A 7,312-nucleotide genomic window follows, 5' to 3' on the forward strand; every position below is an offset into this window, starting at 1 on the left:
CTTCGTCCCCACCAATCGCTCCTGCGAAGGAGGTGGGAGCGTGAGCAGGGCCTCTTCAGATGATCGAAGAGATCATGTGGGTTCATACACAGAAATGCAGTCACGCAGGTAGGCGGGTCCCAAACTGTAATCATATCTATTGTATCTATCACTTCCAAACGTCCCCTCTCATTGCGCAGAGACATCTTAATATCCCTACGATATTAACATCTTAATATTCCTATGAATGTCCCAGTCCTCAAAGCTCTCTGCTTCATTCAAAAAAAATGCTGTATTCACAGAGCTCAGGCGGTGTTTTATTTCAATGTTGATGTCGACTTTTATGGAGAGGTGGAGAGGTGGCTGCCAAGGTAGCAGAAATGGTCAACATTTTATAACGTTACACCATTAAGATGCATTTCTGGCATTGCAGAGGGTTTGGTTGGTGCCTGCTGATAGAGCACTTTGGTTTTCTTGATGTTCAATGAGAGACCAAGCTTTCTGTATGTTTCTACAAAGGTGTTTTATAGGCTTATAGGTCCTCTTCTGAATGAACACGGGCTACATTATCATCAGCATATTGGAGTTCTATAACAGACATTGTTGTGACCTTGATTTTGTCTTTCAGTCTGCTGAGGTGAAATAGCTTCTACCCTACCATATACTGCAGTTTAAATGTCATTATATGGACAGTGTAGATTATAAACCCATATAATCATTTTGAACTGCATAATATGGCAGTGTAGACCCAGCCTCTGTCTTCCTTTCCCATTTCACTATGCATTTTTTCTACCTATGATTTTGTTCCTTAGTTTGTGTCTTATTCCACTTTTTCTTTTTAGCATAGGGTCAGCTGTCCAAATTCCATTTGGCCAAATAATGCTCCCACAATCAAGATGCTTTTGGGTATAGCAAGGCCAGAGCAGTAGAGCAGTAGAGCAATACAATTGTAGGCATGGAGTATACTTCACACATTTCCATTAGGGTTGTTACATTTGGTTTGGAAAAACCTAAAATTCAGAAAAACTTACCAAATTTGGACTTTTGAACCAATTTTGAACCATGCAGGAATAGTGGGAGAAGCAATTCTGAATTTGAACCACTTACCCATTTTTTGGAATTATTTTCAGATGTCTCCCACAGTTATTTTGATTTGCAGAACCATTAAGCAACTTTGGCAAAGCCTAAACAAACGGTTTTAAAATCCACGGTTTCCCTTCCCTGGAACGTGGCAGCGATGTAAAGAGGGACAAGGTAGGTGTGGCTAAGCAGCAGCACAGCTCTTCTTGAAGGCCACGCCCCCAGTGGTAGAGATTGCAAAAGGTCTTGGTGTTAAACTGCAGGACCTTTTGCAATCTCTACCACTGGGGGCATGGCCTTCAAGAAGATCTGTGCTTAACCACACCCACCTCGTCCCTCTTTGCATTGCCACTCACCAGGGAAGGGAAACTGTGAGAATTTAAAACTGTTTGTTTAGGCTTTGCCAAAGTTACTTGCTTAATGGTTCTGAAAATCAAAATAACCGTGGGAGACATCCAAACATCACAGAATAATTCCACACTGCCTTGCTGCTCATTAGCCGAAATGGTTGAGCAGCAGTCTTTATCTAAATATAAAATAAAGTGAATCTACAAAGGTGTCTAAAGAGAAGGTAGCAAAGCCTTTCCCTGCAATAAACCCTTTCCATGCAATAAAGATAGCATGTGTCCACCACAAAAGGGGAGCTCCATGGCTCTCTCCACACACACACAGTTTGTGCTACACAAAGTTTCACAAACAACAACTACTTTTCAACTAAATCTGGCTACCAGTATTTTAAAAAATCTCCAAAATCAGCACAGTAAATAAAGAGCAACATTCAAAAAACAGGGGAATTCCAGACAGGAAACAATCAGGGCCAGCTAACACCTCCCGACAAAGGATTCCCCAGGCAGGAAGCAGCCAGACTTTGAAGCTGTGAGGCCATTCAATGTTAATCAAGGTGAACAACTGCAACATTCACATGCCTCCAAAAGACAAGAGTTCTTTCTCCCACCCTGGTCATTCCAGAGATATATAGACCTCACTTGCCTAGATTCCAGCAGACTTCACAACCTCTGACCACTGGAGAGAGAGAGAGAGAGGCTCTCACACCCACATTCATACAAAGAAACAGTGCAAAGATCGAGAGAAGATAAAGGTTCCTATTCTCCCATGCAACCCAATGGCAGCAAAATAGCCTACTGGCAAAGCTCCCACCTTGGAAACGAAAGCCTCCCAAGACTCCCTGGTTCAAATCCAGGTCAGGGACAGAAACATCAAAAACAGGGGAATGCACGGAGGGTTACCAAGACACCTGCTATTAATGAAGCGATTTGGAAATTTTTGATATTTCCGATCTTTTTTTTCCAGAAAATTTCAGAAATCATTTCAAAATCAAATCACCATCGCCCCTACATCCAAAACGAGTTTTGAACCATTTTTTTGGGAACAAACAAGCCTAATTTCCATATCAGATGTTGAGAGGAGTTCACTTTTATTTGAGTACCAGAACACCCAAATGCATTGTTTCAAGCAGTGTTAACCTAGTTAGACTGTGAAATTTCAATTATATCTACTTAGATTGAAGTAAAATGTACACAGAAACTCCTTCTAGAAATATTGCTGTGCCCTGCTTTATTGCCTTTATTTTTATTTCTATTTTTAAACTGTTTCCTTCCTTCATCTACATGCTTATACTGTAGTGGAAATCTGTAGGGGAACCAACTGAAAAACTCTCCAAAACCTTTCTTTATATGCAGTTTCTGTCATATGCTCCCACAGCATATGACAGAAAGCAAAAACAAACTATGAATGTTAATAGGAACACGAAGTTTCAGCCATTGCATTCTTATATACATGTCTCCTTCTTGCTAAAAATGCCTGACAAGTGGAGCCTATGCTGTTTCCCCTCTTGATTTCTGTTAAGATTCTGTCACACAGCTTCTTCTGATCAAGCAAGGCATAGCAAATTCCTATTGTCAGTTGACTCTCTTTTTAATTTCAAGCTTTAATTTGCTGTCCCACCCATATTTCTTCAAAAGTCTTTACTTAAATTGCTCTGAAAGGTTCTGCTTTCCACAAGGCAACCAGTTCTTAATGTTCTTGGCTTCAGCTGAGCCTTCACAATGTTTCACTTATCAGAATTTTTAATATTCCAAAGATATAAGCCTGAAATTATATCACCATCTAGAATTACGCCGCCACCACCACCATTTCTTAATTTTAATAATAACATTTGCATGACTTGGGACACATTTAAATAAGTTCTATTGTGATATTTGATAGACGGTTGCCTTCTTTCATTATCTCTGGGGTATCACAACAAAAAAAAGATAATACTAGAAGGATAAGGAAGAGGGAGAACAAATGGACTAGGCAAAGTTTTGTTTCAGGTATAATATTTTTACAAGAAACTTACCTTCATGTCAACTTTGTCAACATGTGTGTAAGTGAACAAATCTATCAACAGTTTATCTTGTTTTCAATCCCCCCACCCCAGGTGCCATTTTAAATCCTGATTCTAGCAAAAAAATGCAAGATTTTCCCTCTAAAATCTGAACAAGGATTCATTTTTCCTCCCATGCTGAGCAGTGTTCGGGAAGAGTGTTTTCTTCACTGGTCCCAAATGGAAAAGAAGATTTTGAATTGCTAGGCTTCTCGTTAAATGGCAAGATTTACTGGAGTGTTCTTATGGGAAATTCAGTATCACGTGTGATGTGCTTGAGAATTTCAGTACTTTCCTTGACTGGGAAATTATGATGAAAATAGGCTGAAGAGGGTGATACATTATTTGGACACTTTTGGTTTATTGGGAAGTATGGAACCAGCCAATGTGCTTCCCTGTTAGCTGTATTTTGTACGTTGGCCCAGAAATTAGGAGTTCTACTGGCTCAGGAAATGTCTGAAGATCCTGCACACTAGGTAGTATTTTAGATATCAAAGCAACTATGCAGCTTGCTCATGTGGGATATGAGTTTTTGCTTTTCTTACAAAGAAACCCATACTCAAAAGGTTGCTAGAACTCATTGGGTATCTGAACTTTGCATGTCATGTAGTGATGTCTAGGAAGGTGTTTCTCGGGCAGCTATGGAGAAGTGAGCAAACTGCATCACATAATTAGGATTATGAAAGAGATTAGGTAAAATCTTGGAGTTGCCTAGAATGTCTGATTGCTTTTAATAGGATATCTTGTTAGCACAAGGAGCTTAAATTTAGGGATCTTCAGATGCTGCAGGGTAAGTAGGCTTTCAAGTTTATTTTAGAAATGACGGTGTGTCCATCCTTGATAGTGAGATGGAAGTTGGCCTTACAGCTATCCTAACATTTTGGAGACTTTGGCTTATTTTGGCTGTGATCTGAATTTTGGCAGAGGAGTCATCTAACCCTTCCATTTCTATCTCATGTGACAACATGGCACAGTGCAATTTCTTAATTCCTTGTAATGTTTAATTTCTTTAATTTAATGTTTAATTTCTTAATTCCTTGTAAATGTTTTCCAGGATTATGAGATTGGTTAGAGCATTTTCCTTTCAGCCTCTGTGATGCAATATCATCCATGTGGCTGGGATGGACAATGGCATAGCTCTCTGTCAAACAGAAACAGAGTCCTTCAGATGATTGACACTAGATGCAGCAAGCATGCTGGATGAGACCTATGGGTACTTGGCAAAAAAAAAAACAACAACAGAAAATGTAAAGCTAATTGTGCAACAGGGCTGAACCAGGTTCGGCCCAACTAGACAGCCTTCCCTGCTGTGGTTTGGGAGCAGAACATAAAATCCTGAGATAGTCCAAAGCGGCAATGTTCCAGACCACCCCAAATTTCAGTGTCCATGTAGATGTGTTCATAGATTATATATGTTGGCCACAGGAGGTCCATTTCTTGAAAAAAAAATGTCTAGCTTTTAAAGACTGAGGAATGACTAGTGACTACATGCTTAAATCCTACCAGCTTCACTAACTTCTAAAATATAGGGTTAGGGGTACATTTTGAGAGATAAGGAACTCCAAAATATGCCTTTTGAAAAATGTATAGAGACCTTGGATCCACACAAGATTCTAAACATTACATTTATTTTGACTCCATTTTTCCAATAAATTGTGCAATTATAATTTCCCCCTTTATTATAAACACTTTTACAATCTCATGAACACCAAGTGAAGGCCTAACTAAACACCAAAATGAAATGTCATCTCTTTAGCAGCTTCTTTCAATTTTTTCTTAGTGTTAATGTGGAAGTTTATAAATGGTGTGGTTAAAAAGTCCAAATGATTTACTGTAATCCTGTGGCAACTTCCATCAGAGCAATCATCAGTAATGATGTGTTTTGAATAAAGCAACCTCAAATTGATTCAGGGCATTTCCCTGCATACTTATATAGTGTGCTTCCTTGCAAAGAAAGAATGCATTGTGATGCAAATAGATTTGATTTATTCTAAAATACTCCCATTCAGGGCAATGCTTTTCAGGGATTGCCTGTGTTTAAAATGGCTGCATGCTTCAAGAAAATTTAGTTGCTACCTGTAACTATTTTCAGTTTCAAACAAGACATCAAATTTGAAATTATTACTGCAATTGAGATAGAGATGGACACAAAACATTTGCTTTGGCTGTGATGCCGTGTGACAGTTAGTGGCAGGTGGACTTCATTACATATTAGATGTTAAATCAGTGAATAGCATACAATGCAATTCTCATATAGGCAGGCTTTGTTTGAACCTGTGGTTGAGCAGATTCATCAGCAAAGCACACAAAGAAAAATACAAACACAAGTTGGTTCAGTTATCTTTTCTACAGATGCATTCACAATGTGCACCACTAAAGAGACTTTGAAAAAGAAATCATCTATCTCACAGGAGACTGGGTAATCCATGCAAATGAGAGTTCAATTATAGCAAACCTGTCTCCATAAGGGAAAAACCATCATCTCTAAACAGGAAAAATGATTGGATTGTGCAATCTGCTTCATCAGGTTAGATCTAATATTTGGAAGTAGGGAAAAAGATTGAGAGATAAAAAGAAGGAATGTTATCCTCAAGGTCATGCATGGAACATTCTGTCTGGATTAGATCTTATATTTTCTATATTGGTAGCTGGCACCACTTTCACTGCTAAGATTCAATGTTATGGATTCATGGGGGTAGTAGTTTCCAAGGTCTTCTGCTTTCTCTGCCAAGGAATGCTGGTGCCTCAACAAACTATAACTCACATGATTACTTAGTACTGAACTATGGCAACTAAAAGTGGTGTCAAACTTCATAATTCTGCAGTGTAGATGCATCCTAGAAATGATATGCTGGGATCCTTGACTTTAGCTCCCAAATCTCCTTAGAGCTGCAAAAGGGAACCACAAGCAAATCTCGTGGAAAACTCCCCTGACTTACTGAAATGAATTATGGGGACTAAATATTCCTAAGGCAATCACCCCAAAAATAGGATTTAAAGTCTGTGCCTGCAGGATTCTGGGAAATGTATTTTAGGGAGTGGAATTCCCATTTTCAGCAAGAAAAGTCCTGGATTCACTGAACTATAAGTCCCAGAACTCTGTAGGTTTCAAAGTGGAACATGGAACTAAAACATGGAAACTAAGTAAGATCAGTGCTAGTTAATGTTTGAAAGGGAGACTCTCAATAGTAGATTATATTTCAGGATAAGGAGTTGGAAAAAATCACTTTGTGGGGGGCCCTTGAGCAACAGCTTCTGCTTCTCTCCCCCCCCCCTCCTCTCTCTCTCCTACCATTTCTTCCTCTGTCCCCAACTTGCGGGACAAAGGAAGAAATGGCTTGGAGAGGTTGCTGTTTTTCCTCTCTTTGGGGGATGAAGTAGAAATTGCTTGTGGAGGAAAAAGGGCACAATTTCTCCTCAGCTGGGAGACAATTAGCTGGAAGGGGAAGGGGAAAGGCTTGGGGAGGGAAGCCCCTGCTCCATCATCAGGAGAAAGCTGGCACGTTTGCTAGTCTCACCCTAATGGAGGGGCAGAGGCACCCTTTGATGCACAATTGTAATGTGCCATTGAATCTAATGTGCATCTTAATTTTGGCTAAGCACTTAAGCAAAAAAGGATGTGCAATAGATTTGAGTAAATACTGTAATTCTGTAATTCTATAACACATCTGCCTCTCTGTCTGTTATACTACACAGATCCTTATTTGATCATGGCTGTTCCAGTGTGCCTTCCCTGAATAAAGGAAATAATGCCCTGCTCTGATCAATTTCCTGCAAAATGTCCTCAGAAGCACTTTAACTACCCGTTGGGTTGGTCTCCCTACATTATCTTTTAAAACCCTCCTGCTTAGATACATCCTACCTCTT

The sequence above is a fragment of the Anolis sagrei genome, chromosome 1 (genome assembly GCF_037176765.1).
Source record: "Anolis sagrei isolate rAnoSag1 chromosome 1, rAnoSag1.mat, whole genome shotgun sequence".
NCBI classification, from domain to species: domain Eukaryota; kingdom Metazoa; phylum Chordata; class Lepidosauria; order Squamata; family Dactyloidae; genus Anolis; species Anolis sagrei.